The 22974-nt window shown below is 43.6% G+C and overlaps 2 protein-coding genes across 25 annotated transcripts in view; one reads left to right on the forward strand and one right to left on the reverse strand.

Moving 5' to 3' along the window:
* The window catches only part of LOC124302276 (calcium/calmodulin-dependent protein kinase type II alpha chain), a 96170-nt gene that overhangs the window by 13941 nt on the left and 59255 nt on the right, over positions 1-22974 (forward strand). The gene's annotated exons all lie outside the window — the stretch shown is intronic.
* Positions 13154-22974, reverse strand: part of LOC124302354 (uncharacterized) — a 51494-nt gene continuing 41673 nt past the window's right edge. Inside the window, exon 4 of the mRNA XM_046758470.1 lies at positions 13154-13855. The gene's annotated coding sequence lies outside the window, so the exon portion shown is untranslated. The remainder of the gene's footprint in view (positions 13856-22974) is intronic.

Genomic DNA, 22974 nt, shown 5'->3' on the forward strand with positions numbered 1-22974 from the left:
ATCTTGAAGCGAATTATTATCGCTACTACGATAAAAAATACCACGCGTATCCTGATTTTGTTTTTCTTTTCCATGCGAAGAAGCAGCCTAGTGTATAATAATTCCGATAGACCAATGTGGTTTCCTTATCTGTTGTACCGTCACGTAGAAACTCGGGCGAATGGAGTAGAAATGGAATGGGAAGTCGGCTTCGGATCGATGTAGGTACCCTACGCATTTTCGAACAATGCTGCACGGAGAAACAATCAGTAAGAATATACGCGTCCGTGATTTTATCGGAATCGGTAATTTCCTGTTAGTCTGCTCGGTTTGACTTGATTCATATCACTTTGCTTATCGAGATTTGTCAACCGGGTAACCACGCATACAAGGTGTATAAAGCACCGCGAGTTATAGGTATTATACATATATATACATACATCTATGGTATTACATACGTACAAGGTCTTCATAATATCGAGCTCGGGTGAGCCTTCGGAATTGAATTTCATTGAAACGTATATGAACGAGACATGTATATGACTTTGAATGAATTTCGATAGTTCATTCGGTAAACAACAATTGATCACCTACCAGGTTTCATAGAAATATCACAAGGTTTTGCAGTTGAGAAACGAGAAACGGTATTGCGTACGGTATATAATGAAAAATACAATCGCAATTATACAAGCAATACTAGCGATTATATATAACATGTGTACGAAGTCTTATTTATGTGCAGAAAAAACGAAGCGCAATAATTGCACGTTCAATTGTGCAACTGTTTCCTTTCGCATAGACACACACACACGCACGTATTTGATACGGTAAGTAACTGCGCTTAATTTCAATCAGTGTCGATACGAAATCAAGACGTCGTTAAAATTAAATTCGGCACGTCGTGAGGCAATTTAAAAGATCGATGACATCGCAACGAGGCCCGGCAAAGGTTCGCGAACGTAGATACCTACCTACTTCTAGATCGCAATGCTGATGAATGGGCTTGACTAAATTAGCGCCATGCGGTAAACGTGATAGGCGTTAATTCAGCCCACGGCAAATAGAGAAGTCTAAAAAAGATAAAGGAAAGAAAAAGAAACGGGCGAGTAAATTGCAACAATTTTGGCTGTAAAAACTGCTGAGTAATTTTCACCGCTGCAGCGGCAATCGGTTGGTAGTTGGACGATTTTTTTTTTTTTTTTTTAATTTTTTTTTTTGGTTTTTCTATCATCGCCGTGTTTTTGCGAGCCTCGAATTTCGAATATTAAAAGCCTCGTGCCGCATATCTTACGGTGCGTATTAATTGCGCACGGTGGTGAAAAACATGCACTTGCAGATCACCCGGTGTACGATCGTCACAGAGTACACAACGTACGATAATAGGCTCGGAGTTTTTCTTTTCGTTTATGCATCGAGGAACGCGGGCGGATAATTTGTAAATATACACGTATGCGGGGAAGGTGGCTGATACACAGCGGCTCGAAGCGATGTTCGGCTATTTATTCTTCGGCATGTCTAAAAATAGTGGATTTCTAGCGGGAAAATAGTCGAGGGGGGGTCACTACTACGCGACCTAGGGAACGGGAACTCCGATTCGGGTCGACCGCGACGGAATGGAATGAAGTGAAATGAAACGAAGCGGATTGTCGTGTTTGACGTTGTTACGAATGACTCGGTAGAGAAAACCAATCGATCAAAGCCTTTTAATTTAACGAGACGAGCTACGCAATCATTCGTTAGTTTCTCTACGAGTCCGATTGCCCGACGAACCTATCGTACAAATGCGTACCATAAGAATTATCGATACTTCGATTCAGGTTTTTTGCCTCTTCGAGTCGACGCTGATTCTCCGCCTCCTTTCCTCGTTTACTCCTTTCTTTTTCCAAACCCCGCGAATCCGACACGTCCAACAGAGAACCAACCGCGATAGTTTCTAATATTACACGCTGATAGTTCTGCCTACACGCACGGAACACACCGAGAATAAACAGATGGTGGATGGGATATTTTTGCGGTAGAAATGTCAACCGTTCCGCCGGATCATAACCGGCCTAAATTTACGCACGCCACCTTCAATCTGCGATCAAGATATCCGCTGGGTCATCTTCGGCACGGAATCTTGTTCATCGGTTGACGCGATCGATTGAAGTTTATTTTTCCACCCGCTCGGGGTTATTTACGAACATTTCATGCGACAAAAAATTACCATCTTTTCAAGATTTTCACGTATTTATTTATACACAAATATTGTAACGTACCTCGTACGCCTGGATGAAACTGCAAGGCAAGCCGATACTTTTTGCGTTTTCACATCGAAATCTCAGGAAACACGACGTCACATGTCACACTGCTGAAGATACGTTCGATCACTTCACCATGGGAATCGAAAGGCTGATTTAAGCCACCCACGACGCGGAAGGAGAACCTTACACGTCTTGTCATCTTGCTCGAATCACACTCGGTACATCGGAGACTCGGTTGTCGAGTCAGAGGCGACAACGAGCGAACCTTACACCCTTTTGACCCGATCCCGTTATAATTTCGCCGAAGGCTAGACAATTTACTCACGTATTACAGGAGGGTATACCTTGCCTACCTATTCCCGACGGATACTCGCTCACTACTGACGAGCTTCATTCAATAACACGGGGTTTACGGGCAAGGGAAAATTTCGTAAACACGCTCAAAGTCTAGAGCAAAGTCAATACGTCGGGCAGCGCGGTAAACAGACGAGATGATAATTCTTTCAATCGATCTCGATTATTCCTTTCCAGTTTACGCCGATTGTTACCTCATTTTGTTTAAAAAAAAAAAGAACGTTTCCTCAAGTTATTTTACTCTCATTAATTTATTTCTTCATACGAATTCGACAGCGATTCGATTAAGACAATTAATGACGAATTGACGACTTCCGTGTGTACAGTTAGCGGTATACGGAGAAACGAAATAATCATTCTCTGTACTCAATCATATATCAGTTCCATGCCGTATTCATCGGTAAAAGCACACGAGCAATGACGTCGTTTTATCGGTTTTCGATTCAGCAGCGGCGATAGTTGAATCCTGCATATTATTTCGGTAGGAAGAGCGCGTCGCGTTGCGTCGTAACTGCCAAGAAGGTGAACGACACGTCTGGGTAAGTTGGACGTGTAAGGCGATACAAACTCGAACAAACGTCGCGGGACAACTTCGGTAACAAGGATAACTAGTTTCGCCATGTCTGTTCCACGGAAACACGTCGCGACGTTGTTGACCACGCGTGAATGAGTCACAAGCACGGCACCTTAACGAGTCGAAATATACTCGAGGACTGACGACGAATACTACCGATCCTCAGCGACTGGGGGACATTTGGTAAAGTAAACACCGCAAGGACAAGAGACCTTGACTCTGACCGTCCGAGGATGATTACCTGCGGCAATAAAAGATCGCAGGTACTCGCCGGTTTATGGGGTGAAGTCGGAACGTTCGGAATCCAGCTAATTTATAACGGGCTTTCCGATTATTGTCCGTACTCTCAAGCTTTTCAGCTTGTGCGGTCGGAGCCGAGACGCGCTGAATACAGTCGACGTACCGCTATCTCTACAGCCGATTTTTATCGTCGAGGACAAGTACGTCAATAAACGTTTAGCACAATGCCGAAGGTATGCCACGTCGATCCGATCGCCTGCACGACCAGTCATCCGGTTGGGAATGAATGGCCCCTGATCAATCGAGACATTTCCCCTTCAGGATTATCCAAGATAGTACGTCTCGCCTCCGTTTCGTTTGACAGTTTCACTGAGAGGAAAGAGAGAATGGGCGTCCTAAATATCGCTAATCAATGTTAATGCCTCGCGTTTGGGGCTTTACGCAGTTTCGATTGGGCCACGTTTCTTGTTCGTGTTTTTCAGTGACGGTAATTACGTCACTTTTGTCGGCTGCAAGTATCTGCAAGTGCAGTCTATCGTATGTCGGTGACACCTGTTTCTACCATCATTCCGGCAATTCGTATCATCGTTTAATTTTCCTTTTACCCGTCGCGAGGAGGAATCCCGCGAATAAGCTTGATTTAGTTGACACGTGCCGCGGTTTGCACAAAAGGCGGATAATAGAGCTGACGGGAAACTGAGCGTGCCGAAAGAGTGAGAGGGAGCGGCGTCGGAGGCGCTTAACTACTTTCCTTTGAAAACCGCAGCGCGGAATTCATCGAGAATAATGATAAGCTGAGCCTCGTACCTCGGCGCAAGGTGATTACTGGTAGTTCTATTTTGGAAGAGCGCGGAGCTTTAATGCACGCGGCTCTGCGGCAATACGAGATCTAACGATCGCGACAACGGCGACGTGTCCACAAAGGCCGAGGAGAGGATACCCGTATTGCTATTTCAGTGCCTGCCTACCCAGTCGTGGGTCATTGTTTTGTTGGTCGGACCAGAGACGAGGATGGACGATGCCGACGGAGCCGGAGATGCGACGGTGTCTTATCAACGACGTCGCTTTCCGAGCGGGGTACGAAGAGGAACCTCGATCCCGGAAACCTGATGGCCAAATATTCGTGCAATGCATTTCTATATTCAAATCTCATCTTTTCCTACTTGCTTACTTTTACCTTATTTTACGAGGTATGCCAAGATAATTTTTACGCGTATAATATAGCCCGTTGTTCGCATGGAAAGAGCGATCTTGGGCTCGCGATTAGAGGTACCGTAAGGATGGTGGAAGAAAGACGTTCGCGGGCGGGTCAAAATCCCATCCGAGAGAATTACGGGTAATTGCCTGTTAGAGGCACATCCTATCAAATACGATCAGGGACTTCTACTGGGAGGGGACTCAAGTATGGAATTGTTTAGATTGAATAAGGGGCAGGTCCGAGTGGGAGATAAAAATAAATTGAGGTAAAGATAAGCGGGGATGGATCGCCGTCGTATAAACGTCGAGATATTAGCGCGAAACGAGATCAAACAATGCTGACCATGTCTTTGATTCGGAACGGCAAGGTTTACGGCCGTATTTAGCTCTCATTTCCATTATTTCATCTGAGTAAATCTAAATTCTTCTACATTCGTTTTCTTTTCTTTCTTTTTTACTTCATACTTTTTTCATTATTTTTCTATTCATTTTTTGCTCCCGCCCAAAGAAACGGCCACTCAGATTTCGAGACTGACTTATGATCCGATCTGAAAAATTAAGATTCAACTTCGGCTTGAGCGATAGTGATTTGTTTTGACTCGATACAAGCGTGCCCCGTCAACCTCTTGAGTAAGAGGGGAAAAAACGGAGTGAAGATAAAAAAAAAAAAGAGAGAAAAAGAAAAATAAAATGAAAGAAAAAAACGAACGAACAAACGCAACAATAAAAAAGCAGAAACCATTCGAGCATTCAGATTCGAAAGTTGAAACGACGACGACGACGACGACGATGATGATGATGATGATGATTTGATCGCGGCACCTACAGCGAGCGCAACGCCGACACAGGCACAAGACTCTGTATCATTTTTAAGAATCCTGACAGTGTGGCGCACACGGTCCGGGAATGGAAAAGACAAATGTGCCACTAAGCTCGGAGATCGAATCTCGGCTGCACAATGTCGCACGCGTCCCATTGTGACATAATAAGAGGAAAGTACGACGTTGGGGGACCCCCATTAATCAATTACAATTTCGTAACGTACCGCGCGTATGGCTACCGTTTGATAAAGCGGGATACCTGCACGCACGGGATGGGAATCGAGAAGTTTTAATTCTTCGTCTCACCGCGACCGATCGTTTGCCTTCCAGATGCAACAAACGGCCAGCCACAAAGCTCGGACGTCGAAATCTCGGGGAAAAATAATTTATTTTTTATTTTATCAGTTACGTACCCGCGCGGAACTGACCGGTATTATTATTGCGCCTGTTCGTGCTGTTTCTAAAAAGTAGACGCAAGTTTGTTTATTTCGGACTATCCTCTCGGTCGCTCTGGTATATCGTGGCTCCGAGCCAAGACGCTGTGGAATCTGCGGTCGTGGATAAAATATTGGCAAAGAAGAAAGAATATTTAGGTAATGTTACACTTGTACGAATATACTTCACGGGTCCGCTGTTCATTGTTATTGCGTATCAATGTTATTTTTATTTTCTGCATTTCAACACGCACACGCGCACCCGTCGGCACGATTTCATCGAAAGAGAGAATCCGCTCGACGAAATCATCGACGGCGATTAAAAATGACAGGTGCGTCCCTCGCCTTTGATCCGGGAGACGGATTTAACGAAGTTGACGCGATTGTTTAATTCTGGTATGTTGGAAGAAAAAAAATCAAATAAATAATTCCCACGCTAGGGCAAACGACGTCAATTAATAACAAGCCTGTTGTTCTAAGCGCCGGCTGGTCTCTTTGCAGCATGACATCTTTTAATTTAGATTCCCTTCAGTGATACCGGCGTTTCTCCAAACTCGCGGGTCATTGTCTCTCAAGGTGCGTTACACACGAATACCGACGAGGTTAAATTGCGAAACCCACGAAAGTCTAGAGGCGTGTATCAATCGCGACCACACCGTACTCGGCGTGACGAAATCACCCAAGCGTTCCGACGATGCGTAAAAAAAGAAAAAAAGCTCCGCGTCGATTCCTTACAAGGTTAGAATTCGATTCCCGTTACCCCTTTTTCTCCAGAATTAGCTAATGACACATCGTTAATTTGCTCGGCGCAGGTTTTACTCGTTATCGATCTACCGGCGACAGGTGGGCATGAAAAAACAACACTCCCGTCATTTATGCTTTGTGTGGCCCCGCGAACGTATCGCTGAGCTCTATGAATGACCGTCTCGTTTTATCGCTCATAATTTCACGGTATGACAAAATGAAAAAAAATAAGAGGACTAAAAGCAGGGTTAGGGTATATATATATATATATATATATATATATATGTGTATATATTATCGCGTCCATTGTCGTCCCCGAATGGAATTGAGCGTGGTTCCCCATCCCCTCTTGGCAAGAAGAACTTTCTAAACCGACTATCTTCGTTCTCAAATGATATTTCATAAGGCTTACTCTCCGACTTCGACTTACCTGCCCCCCCGCCATTTCAAGTGAGACTCTTATCCGATTGAATTTGCTAATTCTTCAATCTCGACGACGTGTGCTGGTACAAAGCGTCTGTTTCATTTCGCTTCAAGATCAAAGATACCGGGGACATCTGATGCATTCATAAACGATACGTACGTACGTACGTATATTATATGTAGTTAGTTGGCTCATTGCGCAACGTTTCACAACACGCGTTCCTTTTCTAGTTTCGATTCGTTTCGTTCCCTTGACTCGTCTGTCTCTCTTCGTCGATCAATCCCAGAAGGTCGACGTCAAAAGCGTCCACACGTCGATTTCGAACGGACGAATGATTCCCCGCAGTCTAGTTGGATCATCATCCGGAGGGGAGAACAATTTTTGCCCGCCCCTCTCATCCGCTGATTTCGTTTTTCTTTCGCCTCGTCAATCGGTGATTGGTCAACCGATCAATTTCACTGGCGTTGCGAGAGCAAAAAAAAAAGAAAAAAAAATCATCTAGGATCCTAATTTCGTATAATGCTGTACAAATACAAGGCACAGACCGAGAGATGCAGAGATTCGGAAACTGTCCAACGAATAGAGAGGGAAGATGCGACATGGTCCCGAAATCGGTGCAGGCTCTTGATAATAAAATCTGCCACGGATGGATGCGAACTGTGTACGACGTGTAAGTGAGATAGGGATGCAAGTGTGCTGCACGTAACCGATAAATAAAAATGAACACGTGAGCTGTACAACACGGCATTGATCCCACTGCGAGTTAAACCAATTTACGGTCTCTGGAGCGGAGAATTGAGGAGACGCGGGTACGCGGGCGTAGCTAACAAAGCTATTGAAATGCAATTTGGTATGGATTCTTTGACCGGATCATTGGACAGAAATCAATGTAGACCAAGCCGGTGTATTAATACACTGTGCGGCTGTATTCACGAGCATTAAGAGAGCATTGAATAGTGTTCAATCAGGATTTAATTACACAAGAACACTGACGTCTTATACGATTATAATTACGTATCGATCCCGTCGAAGGATGATATTTTCTCGGCGACCGGCAGCGCCGGGCTGTACATTTAACAATTGAGAGATCCTTACCGGGCACAATGGCCTGCACTGGGGTTAACTGATCTATTATTGCGTGCCGAGACGAATCTATATCTCGTTAACTATAATACGCTTTGGATAAGCTTCGAATGTATTCAAGTCTAGCTATCCGACGTATCTTTCAAGCGTTTGACGTCGGTGTTCCAATGGATAGCGAAGCGGTATCGCAGACCCTTTGACCCTCCATCTCCACATCCTCATCCTCGCCTCTCGGAACGAGTAAAACACACGTTTCGGACGATTCCATTCACTCCCGCTGCTCCGTCCTCGTCTTTGTTTTTCACATCGCGATATAATTCCCATTATCACTCTTGACACCATTGTAAAACACAAGTATCATTTTCGGAATGAAGCTCTAACGTCATCCACAGATTCATGGCGAAATATTCGCGGCAAAATCTGTTCTTTATTATATATCAGAGTCCACGGGATAGTCGATGGAGGTAAATATCATTTGTCTGTATAAGAGGAAGAAGAAGTAGAAGAAGAAAAGAAAGGCTTCGTCAAAGCTCGGCTCGCAAATGGAGACGCAGCTTTCGAAACTCAATTTAGAAGTTTGCGGAGAGCGGGAACCTGAAGGAAAGTCGGACGATTGAGTTTTCTTACCCTTGAGCCGGGATCGGCGGCTTGCGCGAATCCTCCCCCCTCTCCCAGCCCATTTCCCCACGTCCTCTTCTTAGCCCGGTTAACTTTGATCTACCTTTTTTTTCCTCTCGCCGTACTTCTCTTCGGCAAGAATACCGAGGCTTTGGCAATTATCTCTACCAAGGCTCTAATCATACCAATTCAGTTTCGGACTTTGGTCAGTGGAACGGCGTGAGTTCCGTGAGAACGAACGAACTTGTTCGATACGATGGTTGAGATGCTCGACGTCGCGAGTTCAACTTTGCAGTAGGTTGCGAATACCGGCGTACGCTTGTTTTTCTCCGCTGCTATTGGACGCAAGATTTCATTAAATCCTACGACCTGAATTCGGAAAATTGCGAGGAAGCTCAAACTATGAATCGTTGTCGATCAATCTTACACTTTTTACGAGATTGAAGTTAGTAACGTTGATGTATCGAAGCGTTGAAACGAAAATTTGCACCTTTCGAATACCTGAAGAAATTGAATTTACAAAATCTGATTTTTCTGACGCTGTATCAACGGTTTACTAAATTTCAACAATCCTGAAGTTGCAAAACAACGATTTTTTCCAAATACGCATCACTGCAATAGCGTTACAAACTTCAGCCTTATCAATTTTCAGCTCATTAGAAATGCGTGACGTCGTTGTATAACCATGGAAGGTGGTTCGCTCCTTGGTGTATAGTCTTCTGGTACAGCTTGCAAGCTTTGCTGCAATCTGTGGCAGACTCGTGGGAACCGTTTGCACAAGATTCTCGCCCAGCTCGCGGAGCGCAAGTTATTAACAACTAAATTACCCCATTCTCATAATTATTCCACGTCGCCTTAATTGGCGTTCAAATGAGACGCGTGCTTTCTTCGCTCGATCGCTCGCGGATCATAGATCCTCGGCAGAGATTAATTCTAAGAAAGTTTGTCCCTGTTTCAATCCGCAGGCGTCCACCTCGAACTACCGCAAGGATATCCGAGGGGTCTTCGCAAATTTTTACAGTGCACGCGACGAGCGAAATGCAGATCTCGAGTGAAACGTATTTGCATAACAAAAGTGTTCGAGGATCAGTCCCTGGTTCCAACCTCGAACACAGGAGTGGAAACTCGGAACGAGAAGAGCGAGCAATGTTCCCGGCACTCCGTTTCCTCTTGGCTGTTTTTTTCACTCTCGGGTACATCGTACCTGCGGTTGGCAATCCTGGCTGGAATGCAGTTCGGGGGATGCATCAGCCAGTCGGCGCAGGAGGGAAAGTTTGACGGCCTAGATTCCAAAAATATCCATTCGCGGTGAATAACAATGCATTCAAGTTTTACTCACGGGCTGTAAAACTTGGCGGGGAAACTACCGAGTACAGCGATGCTCCGAGGGCGGAATCGGGGATGAGAAAGGAACGAGCCGGGGGAAAAAAGTCTTGGGTATCCGCTCGCCCCGCGCCTTTGTTCCATCTTCTACTGGTTTTAATCAAGCGACCCGTTGTCGGCGGAAAAGTCGCGGCGAGGGCGAGCTTCCGTTATGTCCTTGAAATTAAACATTTCTACCATGCTTTCGATTTAGCGAAACGTTGTAGTCCCGGTTCGTTTCTCTTTTGTTCCTCTTCTTCGCTTTTCCATTTTTCATCGGTTACCCCGCGCGGCTTTTCAAGCTCTGAAAAAATTCATGACGCACGGTGAGTCGAGGAAGCGGATTTCCGCCGCCTACTTTCAAGGTTCGGATATTTCGGGAAGGGAGGAACGAATTCATTCGTTTCATGAATTCTTCATACAGACGTGAAATCGTCCGAATGATTTTTCCGCGGGTGCAGGTGCGGGCATTTTTTACTCGCACGCGGGCAGTTTCGAAGACCTGAATCGCAACGCTCGTCGAGTGCCTCCGACATATTTAACGAAGCTCGCCTTTACACGCGTGCCCGTTGGATTCGTAGCGCGTGTACATTTCGAGCCTGCGAGGATCGGAGCGTTGAATTTTTCCTTACCTTTGGGCCTTGTCCTGCACACGGGTACCGTTGGTTGCACGTGGGTTTCAGCCGCGGCCATGGCGGCCGATTGCATTTTTATAAGCCGCGTGGAACATTCGGCAGTTTCATGAATACCTGAAATCCTAAACCTCGGTAACTTTCAACCCGTAATTTTTAGGCTTTGCGCGGTCGAACGAAGAAGGTAAAAAGGTTCGAAAGAAGAGGGTAAAAATGTGGATACTTTGCTTCCGAATCGAACCGCACTGTTTAAGATAAACTCGAAACTCGACGACCGCACCCATGAAAAAAAAAAGCTCGGTCAACGTTTAACGCACTTCGATCCGTTATCATTGCACGGATAAACGCATGGTGGTTACGTGGGTATAGCATACATTATAGATTATGCGGCAAAGTCGCGGCTCGGTTTCCGGCGATAAAAAAAATCACAAGGGCTTAAAATATCGTGGGCGATAAAAATTTGAAATAAAAAGAGAAAGATAAAAGTCACATATCGGCGGAAGCACGAAGCCACGCGAGTTTGTCGTAAGGTCAACAATAACTGGAGTATCTCGTACGTTATACGGTTCATTAAAAAGACCGCGATTAATTCCGCGATGAACAGGACTCGATAAATCCAAATATAAATATATGATTCTGAATAATGATGTCAGATGTTGCTCGAGAGTGATGATTACTAAAGAATGTCTCAAAATTAAAGCAAAATTTGAAATATGAGTCATTTGTACAAGAGATAAAGGACACCTTGATCAACCGTGAAGAGATTAATTATTTTTTCTTCGGGATTTTTTTAAGCACGAGGTTTATGCCAACAAGCCCAGGACCACCCACGATTTTAAGATGCAAATTGAGCGTCGTATCAATAATAAATTCGGTTCCACATTTATGCAAAATGGTCATGGAAAATTTCAACAACTTTATAAAAATCAATAACAAAAATTCACAATCTTTAATTACAAACCTGTGTTTTCCATCAAAGAATTTTGGGACACCTTTTACTTTGTCGTGACAATTCGTCGAGGAAAGTCTTCGTGCACACCCAGCGATAACGAGGCATTTAATTAGTAACTACGCCAATAACGATGATACGGTTACGACCAGGGGTTCGCGAATCAAAAATATCCGCCCAATTATTTCCTTCCACCTTGTCTCCGAATCAAACTCTGAATACGTAGAGAAGCAAGAGTCCGTTCCAATTAACACAACGAGAACCGGATGCCGATTGTGACTACTCGCCCATCGATTCGTATTATTTGAAAGCTCCACGCCAGATTGCCTAAAAAAGTTAACAAAACGACGGTCAGCAACGATGCGAAGAAAAGCGACGCGCGTCTTGTGCATTTCGTTCAAGTTACCGTCAATTTGTTTCCGTCTTGGAAAAATATATTACAGTACCGCAGTGAGTCGAGGAATTGGGGTGATTTGCTTCGTAGCGATATCTCCCGGTGGATGAATAAATTGCGGGTAAAAGGGCTGTAAAGATAATTGGTATTTATTAGTGCATTCAATGGGCGCGGTAATAACCGACGAAATTTATGGTGCATTCGCTCAGCAATCCGCAGCCTGACATGAAAACGAATGGCGTGCAAGTGCCGTGCGGCGCTCTTCTGCACCACTCGGCGTTTTTATTTTTCCTTTCTCTCTTTTTTACGGTTTTTCGTTTTCGCTCCATTTTCACCCGCGTGCTTTTTCGGCCGGTGTCGTTACGTTGCAGTCCTTTTAACCGTCGCATCGCATCGCGTGGCTCGCGTAGTGAAAATACCTGAAAATATTCCCTGAACAGTAGCTACGAGCCCCTCGGGATCCCCGAGTAAAGGGGACGAAATTATGTCTTCGCGTCTATAACCGGACCCTCCACTCTTCTCTAATTCTCTTTTTCCTCGCCTCCTACACTCTCTCTCTCTCTCTCTCTCTCTTGCATTCGTTTCGTTTCCTTTTGGTAAACGTTGGCGGTCGCCCGGCCGCCCGGGCAACTCCTCGGTTAACGATCGCTCGCCGCCGACGGTCGTCAATTTCTGCGTGTTACAACCTAGTTCTGCTGCCTTTCACACTCCGCTCGGAAGGAAGACAAAAATATATAAGAGACAAAAATTAGGAACGCAATAAATTTTCGTACATACATGTATTACTCCTTGATAATACATCTTGCTCGAAATTTCAACCGGCGATAATCAGAATAGAAAAATATCACGTTTCAATCGATTTCTATCAAGTAAGGGATTTTTGATTGTTAGATTTTGTTTTTGGTTTTCAGTTTATTGAAACTTAGATACACGGAGAGCTGCTGATGTGAAAAACTTTTCAGCTGTGCAATGCGACCTTTTTTCTTTCTTTTCTTTTTTTTCTCAAATCACCTTTATAAACGACACGATTTTGTGATTCTACAATATATACATACATGTATTATCGGTACAAAATTTTGTATATCGTATGTAAGTTCTCTTTAAGTAAGGAGAATTATGATTTACACGAATAATATTTACCGATATAATTGGGATGTCAGTTTCGAAAAAAGTAAAAGATAAATGTGCAGTTCCTTTAGGGTAGCCACAAATTTTTGGGAAAAAAATTCCACGACGTTTCCAAGTTTTCCAGGAGCTGAAACCTAGTTTTTCCCGACATCTTTCCAGTTCTGGTAAATTACTAAAACCTAAATTATTCAGCTTATTGACTCTATATTCGGTTCAAATTCAATTCGAATCAAAGAAAAATATAACGTACAAAAAAGTGAATTTTAAAAAGCCAATTTGTTTTCGGGGAGAGAAAACGTAAACTTGTTAGCTCAAAAAAATCATTTCTAATTTCCACGACGGAAAACCGATATTATCAGTTTTTCCCAAGAACAAATTAAAAATCCCCATAAAATTCCAGGTTTTCCAGATTTTCCAGGTGTGTGAAAAATGTACCTCGTGCCTTAAAATGAGAAAATTTTCAGGATTGTGAATAAGAATTAACGGGCCACATGCAAGGCTACATCACCTCACACGTGCCTAGGATTACACGTTTATATTACAGCCACAATACTATTTTACGAGGCATATAAAGAGCGTCGCGCCTCACGGCGGTACAGATATAATGCCGAGGCAATGCGGCGTCGCAACGCCGCGCCATCCGACGACCCGGTAGTCGATCCGCACGGAATCCACCCCTCTGCGGAAACGAGAGGAAAAAAAGTCTTTTTTAAAACTTGGGCAAAGGCGAAATTCTTCCCCATCTCCCCCCACTTTTTCAACCAAAAATTACAGGGATGATTTTTAATCCCTCGATGCGGCCGACCGCCTTGCAAATCCACGCACGACACACGACCGTGAATTCCACCCTCGCTTCGGTCAGAAATACCCTCTGTTTACACACGCCGGCAGCGGCAGGCTCAGCGTGGGTGGAGGTTGAAGTACAGAAAGATCAGAACACGGGAGGGTAACAGCGGCGAATTATTAAAGAGATAAAAATTTATTTACGTAACATAGAATTTTGTAACGCAAAAAGGTCGAAGCAGGGAACATCAAAATACAGAATCGGCGAAATCAATGCAGGGAATCTACTCGTATGTGGCTAGGATTCCGAGGATTCTATAAATTGCGGTATCGATATACTTCTCTTTGCATCTCTCTACATTCTGACTTGTCGCGTTTTTTTATCGCACACACGTCGGAATCTAGCATCCAGGTTTAATTGTCAACTGTTTTGTTGACTGCTGATCGAATACGGCAAAAAAACTCTGTGCGGGGGTTTTTTCTCCGGATTCGGTAAAATTTGAAATTTGCATCAGCCGTTTTGGATCCATCTTTAATTTTTTAAATCCGATTTCAGATTCGGAATCGGTGAACCCAAAAACTCATGATTTGTGCAAAAGATGTATATATGTAGAGGGGTAACTTTCTCGGAACTGAAGCATTCCTTCAATTTTCACGATTTTTATTTCAATAAATTTGTTTCTAACAATAATAACACGCATCATATCGCGATAATGAATCACGAGTATTGAAAACCTATTGGTACACTGTTAGAAACAGCAAAAACCCGCATATAAATATATTTTCAAAGTTCTCCAAACACACAAAAAACGGATATAATAATACAGGTGGTAAGAATACTTAGCACTATGATTCAAAGGGTTAATCTTTCTACACTGAGATAAAATTTCATTTGTTACAGTGACCAAAAAGAATTCAGTAAAACAGGTATCGTTAAAAGCAAACTGTTCGAATATTGTTGGAATTGCGAAAAACGAGGTGTGCGTAACCATTTTGCGCTATCGTCGATCCTTTTTTGGTTATTGCAACGCAAAATCAGTTTGTTCGGCTTACTCTACTTTTTTAGTCAAACAAGGCTTTAACGTCAATTTATCGTTGCAAAAATATAGCAACGGCGATCGTAATGAGAAAGAATAGCAACGGCTACTAGACTTTCCGGTAAGAGCTATAAAACTAATTTTCACAAAAATGAAAATAGTCAAGGACCGAGCGGTAACCGGAACTAAAAATTTCTCTCGGTGTACGCTCCCACCCCCACCCGAAGCCTGTTTGAACATCAAGTATTGGACAGTGTTCAGGGCCGTAGGCAGCTCGGCGTACGTCACGTCGGCTGCCCGCGGAGGCGGCAAGGGTGCTCATCGTCAGCGACGAGGAGTATCGACCCGTCGCGTCGCCGCCCCAGGACGAAAACTGCCCCCCTCTCCCCGTCGACGTTCCGCGTTCTCCACACACCCAGAGTCACCTATGAACGGCGCATTCGCTGTGCCTCCGCATCCGCGGCGACATTTGCACGCCCCACCTTGTTGCGCAGGATAACATCCTTCCGGAATTGTTTTTGAAAATTCAGAGGATCATGGGAAGAAAATACATGCCGGTTTGTACACAATTTTTTACCGACTTTTGGAAACAGCTCGACATTTCGCCTCGATCGTCTCAACAAAATGTTTAGTTTTTTTGCAGCAATAATAATTTAGACGCGAGTAAATTTTATGTGCTTTAATATGCAACCCGTCGCTACAAGCGTCGTCTCGGTGCAGCCGTAAAAATAATTCGAATTACTTCTCTCCGCACGTACGGCGCAGACGTTTATGTAATTTCTAGAGAAAAATTGGGTCTTTAACGCGATAAGAAGAATTCCGTTGTCATTGCGAAATTGTAAGATTCGGAAAAGTATAATCGTTCCGTATCAAGGATTGCAATATGATTTTTTAGTCAACTGCTATTAAAGAAATTACTTTTTCGCTCTGATTTATGCCGCGTCGATTAAAATCCGATATCGAACGTAACGAGAATGGAATGTGCCGACTTGTTAATTCGAAACAGTTTCAAGTCGGTGCGACGAATGCGGTTAAAAGAATAATACCTGTTCAATGTGTTTTTCGAGCTTCTAATGTGCCGATTAGTCGAAAAAGGGTGCTACTATTCTATATAATCGATTCTAAAAACCAAGGTGGAAGATAATTATTACTGCAGGTTGGTGAAATGCAGTTACTGACTCACATAATGGATCGGAAATCAACTCGGATACCCTTCGAACACGCATATTAAAAGTCGTTCAAGTGAAGCGCGGGTCAGCAGAGATGAGTGGCTAAAAGCGATACGTTTAGTGGATATATAAAAAAAAAAAGAAATTTCAAAGGAGGATTCCACTCGACCCTTGGACCTTATCGCGTCTTGCCTGTAAATACCTAATTATAAAATCGTCTGAGCACGAACATCCGACAGATGGCGTAAGCTCGTGTCAGTTATAACGGGCTGTTACGTTTTACTGTAAATATTCAAATAACGATGAACAAGATATACGTAATGAAAAGAGACGCAGAAACCGTTTCGAGAGACTCCGATCTGGATATCAGCATCGCTGTCCGTAAAATCACACGACCCAAAAAAGTTGTTTGACGTATAGAAAGGGATTTTACCCACAGAGTTGCAAGATTTTAAAAATTGCAAAAGTACGGAGTTATCTAACATAAAATTCAACGTGTAGAAAGTAAATTTCTGACGATCTTACATTTTGGCTTGCTTTATTCTTATTCCTTTCATGATTTCATGTATTTTGGCCTCCTATTACGTACTTTGAATTTTTTACATTTTGTCTTTTCTCCGCTTCACTTTTACGGATCAGACTTTTTTGGCTCATTCAAAATTGAAAATTTTCTCCTTAATTCTATCGAGTCATTTATTTACCACTTTTTGATTAATCCCGGTCCAATATTCGGTCCCAACGACAGTTTCACTGGCGAAAGACATTTGCGTACGTATCCGCGTATTCGTGAAAATTATTGCACACAGCATATCCGCGGCTAAATCGAAACCCCTCCATTGCGGGGATGATTAAGACGACACGTGCAATAACTGTCCTGAAAAAATTGCAGAAATTGGCCTCTGCCGTTTGCGTCTGCATCAGATTTTGCGGCAGCTCCGCGATAACTTCCCTCAAAGACAAAGTTAGGGTTTTGGTCCCCTGCGCATAACAGCAGCCCGGGACTCGGAAGACTGTGTGTGTAGGTTCACCACGTGTCACACGCCCGCAAAGGGTGAGGGAGGGAGATACGTACGTGCAAAGATACATATCTACAACCCTAGACGACTAGGCCGAGCGCATCGATCGGCTCGCAATGCCGCTTCTCTGCCTCAGATTTCGCCGCAGCTTTGAGCTCCGAGACAAAAAGAATGCTCCCTCTTTCGTCGGCCGCGGGCTCCGAGGAAAGTTGTAAAAACGAAAGGTAGGAGGGGGAGGCGGAGGTGAAGAGAAAAGAGAAAAGAGAAAAGTAAGAAGCAAAAACCAAAACCGAACAACAGAGACAGCGAAGAAGAAAAAACAATGCGTACTCGCCGCTTACCGGGCAGCTGAATTGGGGGAGGAGGGAGGGTAAGAACTGAGAAGATAGCCGAGGTATACAGAGGCTTGCGGCCATTTGTCAGTCACAATTAATTTTGAGCCCGGCTCCCTCTTTATTCCTTCGTATTTTCCCCGCTACTTTTCCTTCTCGTTGCTCGGTTTGTTTTTATTTTTATTTTTATCTTTCGTTTGTTTTAAAATTTTTTTAACATTTTTTTTTTCTACCTTTCTCTTCTCCCCAACTTACCCGGGTCCGTTCGCTTGTTTGGTTGTTTGTTTGTTTAGACTCGTTTATATTATACGTTTCGGCACCCTTCTCGTTATACCTCTGAAGAAGATGAGGAGAAAGATTGGCGGAAAAAAAAGGAAATGAAAGAAATTGAACCGGGGTGCGGATGAGAGGGAGGAGAAAGGGGCTCTCGAATGGTAGAAACACCCGCTCTCTCCTTGGTCCACTGATATCGAACCGATGGTTTTAAATTTCTCTGCCCTTCAATTCTCGTCTTACCTATTTCCACGACGTATACCGTAACTTGTAGTGTCTGTTTACTTTAGCGAATCACCTTATACTGGAGCTATACTACCGTAACAATCTCGGTTCCACGGTGGCAACGGAAATCGAAATAAAATATACCGTGAGGTTTGCCTCACTTTCAGAGTCCATTTCCTCAAAATACCCTGCCATTTTTTCACCGATGATACTTAGTATCATGCCTCGGAAATGATCAAGGCAACTTATAGAAAATGGTGTCGTATAACTATTCGTTCTACTACGTGAAATATATCTGTATTCGATTTGTCGTCGATTATTGCTAGTAAAGTTGAAAGAATTTTTCTGACACAACAGCAGAGAAATATTTTTTTCCAATATTTTCCGCGAGTTTTACGAGGATTTAACGAATTCCCTTGAAATTTCACTGATTGTGAGTTTTTCAGAACCCATGAATCCCCTGAAAATTCTCTGAACTCTACCGCGATTCTGTCGCAAAACGAATGAAGGAATCGTACGAAAGTGTGAGTGATCAAAGTTATTCGCCGGTGTAATCTGCGAAAGGAAAGGCGAGGGGTGGCTGATTAAAAAATCGAAGAATACGAATTAGATACGGAGATTTGGATCCACCCGACTTCCATGATCAATCGCGACTGATCCACCATCCCCTGTACCCGGCACGTGTCAGCGAATCGTGTCGAAGTCACGACTTCCGCGAGTGTAAAGAAGAGGGGGAGAAGGATGAAAGGAAGGCGGAGGAGGGGGAGCTTCTAAAGCTCTGAGAGGAAGAATCTGAGGTATCTTCCTTTTTATCACCGGGTCAGCAAAAATTTTAAGTCGAAAGAGAGGGTCGTTTATGGGCTCGGAGGTGAGAGAGAAAGAGAGAGTGCGGCGAGTCTATATTCTATGGAAACGAGGGCAAGCTCCTCGCTTGTTGATCAAACGTTGTTTCTCGACGGCTAATTTTTAGGGGAGGAACAAATACGGGGGACGAGGAAAAATCGAAATTCACGACACACGGAGATTCTCTTCACCTTATTCGTACGCGCTTGTGGTCGAAAATTTTGGCATAATCCCGAATCCTCGAGAGATCTTTTCCCTCTTTATTGTCTTCCGTAATGGCGTTGTACCCTCTACGTTATCATTTTATTTTGAGGAAACTTATATCTCCATTCGAGATTCTAGTTCGTATAAAACGGATCCTCCTCGAACGGCAGAAACGCAAAAGTCTAGGTTACTTTCGGAACGCAATATTTCTCGCATTCTTTGATATTGCAAATAAAAATAGCTGTCAGATTCTGGATAAGATTTTTTTCAAATTCTCCCAGGTTGTATTTGATTCAACGGTTGAATAATCATCTCGCGATCGAGCTTTAAAGAAATAAGACACTCTGACCTACTCCAAGATTACATAACCCCTAAAATTACTCGGGCGTACAGAGTCCTGTGACTATAAGGATAACTTCGGAGTATTTTCGTCTTAATCAAGCTTCCCAAGCGGCCAAAGAAACAAGAAATAAATCATTCAAGTAACGAGAGTGAGCTCGGCTCTATTTTATCCTCCTCACTATAGGTATAAGAACAGGGCGTAAGGTTAAAGAAAAATGGGAACGTTAAATATGCACCTATATTCGATCCGCTTTATTCCAATTCGCGTTACTTTACCCCAAATTATTACTTACGCAAAAGCAATAATGTACCGCTTCACTCGATCGTGCGTAGAAAATTAATTTCTATTTCGAAATACTACGCTAGCGTTATATACCGAGCATTATTTTTAGCCCGCAAAGATGACCGTCGATGAGCGAAAAATGGAAGAGTAAGAAAGAAAAAGAAAGAGTAAAAAAAAAAAAAAAATCCGAACCACGTAGCCCGCAGGAAGGTCGGAGTGTTTTCTCATTTTATTTCTCTTTTAGCTCCATTTTCACAAAGGCAAAGTACCCGCCATCAAATATTAGCTGAAAGTTCGTCGAGGGACTCTGCGAAACGACTGGCTCGCACTTATTTTCTCCTCTTATAATTCTCGTAAAGGGAAAACATTTCCTCTATTACCTTGCCGCTTTCCAGCAAGCGTAACTCGCACGTGGAGCTTCAATGAACCGGAAAGTAAACATTTATACATTATAGGCTACTCGATATTCGATGTTGAATTTTTTAATAGACGGCAGTCGCAAATTAAATATGCCATTATTTTTCGCGTCTAACGATCGGCCGCGTATCAGCCCGCCTGTAAGGATCGTACCTAGAATAATAGAGCCGGGCGTTAAAAATAGGGAAAGATCCAGACATAAAAGTTTGGTCGATAAGCCCGCGTTATGCTTGTTTCTCGCTGTTCTTCTCCCTCTTCCTTGCTCCTCGACGTTTACGCAATTACGGTAGAACAACTGTAATCACGTAACTCGGTTATAATGGCACGATATATACTCGTTATAACGAAACAACCTGTTTGAAATTAGGCTAGGGAAAACGGAGGTCGAATTTATTGTCTCTTACACGAACATACAGCATAATTGAAGTGTAAATTTGAGGATCGGGAGACTATAAAGATGAACAAAACCCTGTACATATTCTCCGAAGAATTTTAGCACTCCGAAAAACTTCATTATCTTCATTAATTAATAGCAAATTTTAGTAAAATGGGTATAGTTAAATTAACGGTTCAAATATTTGAGAAAATGTGATACGAATCACCGTTTAGTGGAAATTCACATTTATTAATGTTACATTTCATGATTATTGCAACATTGATTCTGTTCATCCAAGTTTTTTCGTAAATTAAGGCGGTAACGTCAATCTGTATCACCGATTAATCAAATTGTAACCACAATCAAAAAGAGTAGTTTTTATCCTCGGTGACGGTTAAAAAAAAAAAAAACAACAACAAATGATCATTTCGCACCCGCGATCAATACATATTTTATGGAAACGGTCAAAGACTGTATAACAATGACGTCACTCGGAGGCAAAAATTTAGGTAACCCGTTTCCGAAGTCAAGGGTGTCGAGGAGGGTCAAGGCGAGGTAGATTAATCTCGGTTCTATTTCCCCGTCGTCTTATTCTTCGGCCGACATCTCCGCCCCACTTGGCGCGATATTGGGGCAATGTGAAAAACGTGAAAACCCGGGCAAGGAGGCGGAGAGAAAATAGACTTACCGCTTGCCGGGGCCTCGCGGTATTATTCGGGAAAATATATTTACGATTGCCGGTGTCTCGCCTCCTCGCTCGAAGCGCAAGCCGCGCTTTCGCCTCCCCTCATAGCCAAAAACGAGGGTGCGAGGCTTTCCTGGCACTCGCCCGGCCTACGTGCGGATTCCGCCGAGATAAGAGAGCCGTCAATTCTTAATAGGAAGAGCCGCTGCATGCGGGAAATCGGGATAAGATACGATCAGGGAAAAGCTCCTCCTCTTCCGCCGTGCCCCAGCGAATATCCAACGAATTTTCAAAAGGCAACTTTGGGGCGAAGATGCGTCGCAGGCTCGAGGCATTTGGTTGGATCCCCGATGAATACCCGCTCGACACGCAGACACACACACACACACACACGCGTGTGCGAATGAAGACGAGAAAAAAAAAAAAGTTTCGCGATTTTACCAAATTTTACGGCGAATACCAAAGCGCGGACTTCTCATTCGATGTTCCGTATCGTTAATTTTATCACTTTTTAGTTGAACGAAAATAAAAAATTTCTTCCCTGGTTTCCAGGCTCGTCGGAATAAAACGAATTCGCATTCGTCGATTCGAAGTGTCGAAACGCCGAGAGGTCCGAACCCCGAACGATAACAAACTTGTTGCGATAAATTGTCGAGGACTGAAACTATTCCTGTAGGTTTTGAACCTTCGTACTAACGTCGACCGACATTTAGTCGTATAACGCGACACGCGTAACGGGTCAACCTGAACTTTGCCCCTCGTTCCAATTTTATCTGAACGAAAATCATCCCTCGGCTCTGCTAAATGATCGCCTCGGGACATTTGCCGCGGGGTTGAAATCTTACATCGAACAACATCGGCCGAGAACGCGATCTAGGATAGTGTAATTTTCATCGGTTATACAGCGTGCCGTTTTACTTGTTTTTCTTCTTTTCCTTCGACGGTGTAGGCGAGAGGTAATTTTTGGTAAAAGGTTCGGATAAGAGAACAAATTTCCATTAACTTTTCGCCCGAAGCTGGAGGGAAAATATTCAGCAAAATTTACACCGGGCTGTCTGAGATAAAAATACGTGCCTCGCCTCGACTCGACTCGACTCGCCGCCTTGCAGGCCTCTTGGGTTCGTGATAAAAGTTGCGAGACGCAGCTTTGGTGGTTACCAGGGCGAATCTCACCCTCCGATAGTAACCGGGACCACGGCTTAGTCCTGTACCTACACGAGGAAGAAAACCGGGACGAAGTTAAGTCGTGCCGACAGTCTTGCGCGTCTCCTCCACTTTTCGGCGTCGCGGTTGATTTGTCGCCACTTGCGTTCGAAAATTTCACCTAGCATTGAAACGGATGTTAATTTAGTCTTCGCGTTAAAAAAAAATACCAATTTTTGGTACAAGGGTACAACAGAGCAAAAAAACATAACTTGATCAAAACGTATTGTCTATCAGTCTGCCCAATAATTACTCTACTTATTGTTATGGGCACTCACCGTAGGTGTTGCAACTCTAGTTTATTATATAAATCGAAGAAACGTAAGAAGAATATTCACGATCCGATTATCTTTTTCGTTTCTACGCGCGACAAGCGGGTGAACAAATTTCTCAGGCAAATATCCAACCCCGTGTAGATCCGCAGCCAACCGAATCGGTATTGTCGCCTCTGCTGCGACCCGTTAAGCTCGACGAATTCAATTAACATTCGGATGCTTGGGATGTAAACAACGGGTTGTTTGCAGAGGCTGATTTAAGGCCGTTTAACTTCACTCCGATGCGTCGATCCGACGAACGAGAATCCGCCCTCCCCGTATAAGAAACGGGATTC

The sequence above is a fragment of the Neodiprion virginianus genome, chromosome 1 (genome assembly GCF_021901495.1).
Source record: "Neodiprion virginianus isolate iyNeoVirg1 chromosome 1, iyNeoVirg1.1, whole genome shotgun sequence".
Lineage (NCBI taxonomy): Eukaryota > Metazoa > Arthropoda > Insecta > Hymenoptera > Diprionidae > Neodiprion > Neodiprion virginianus.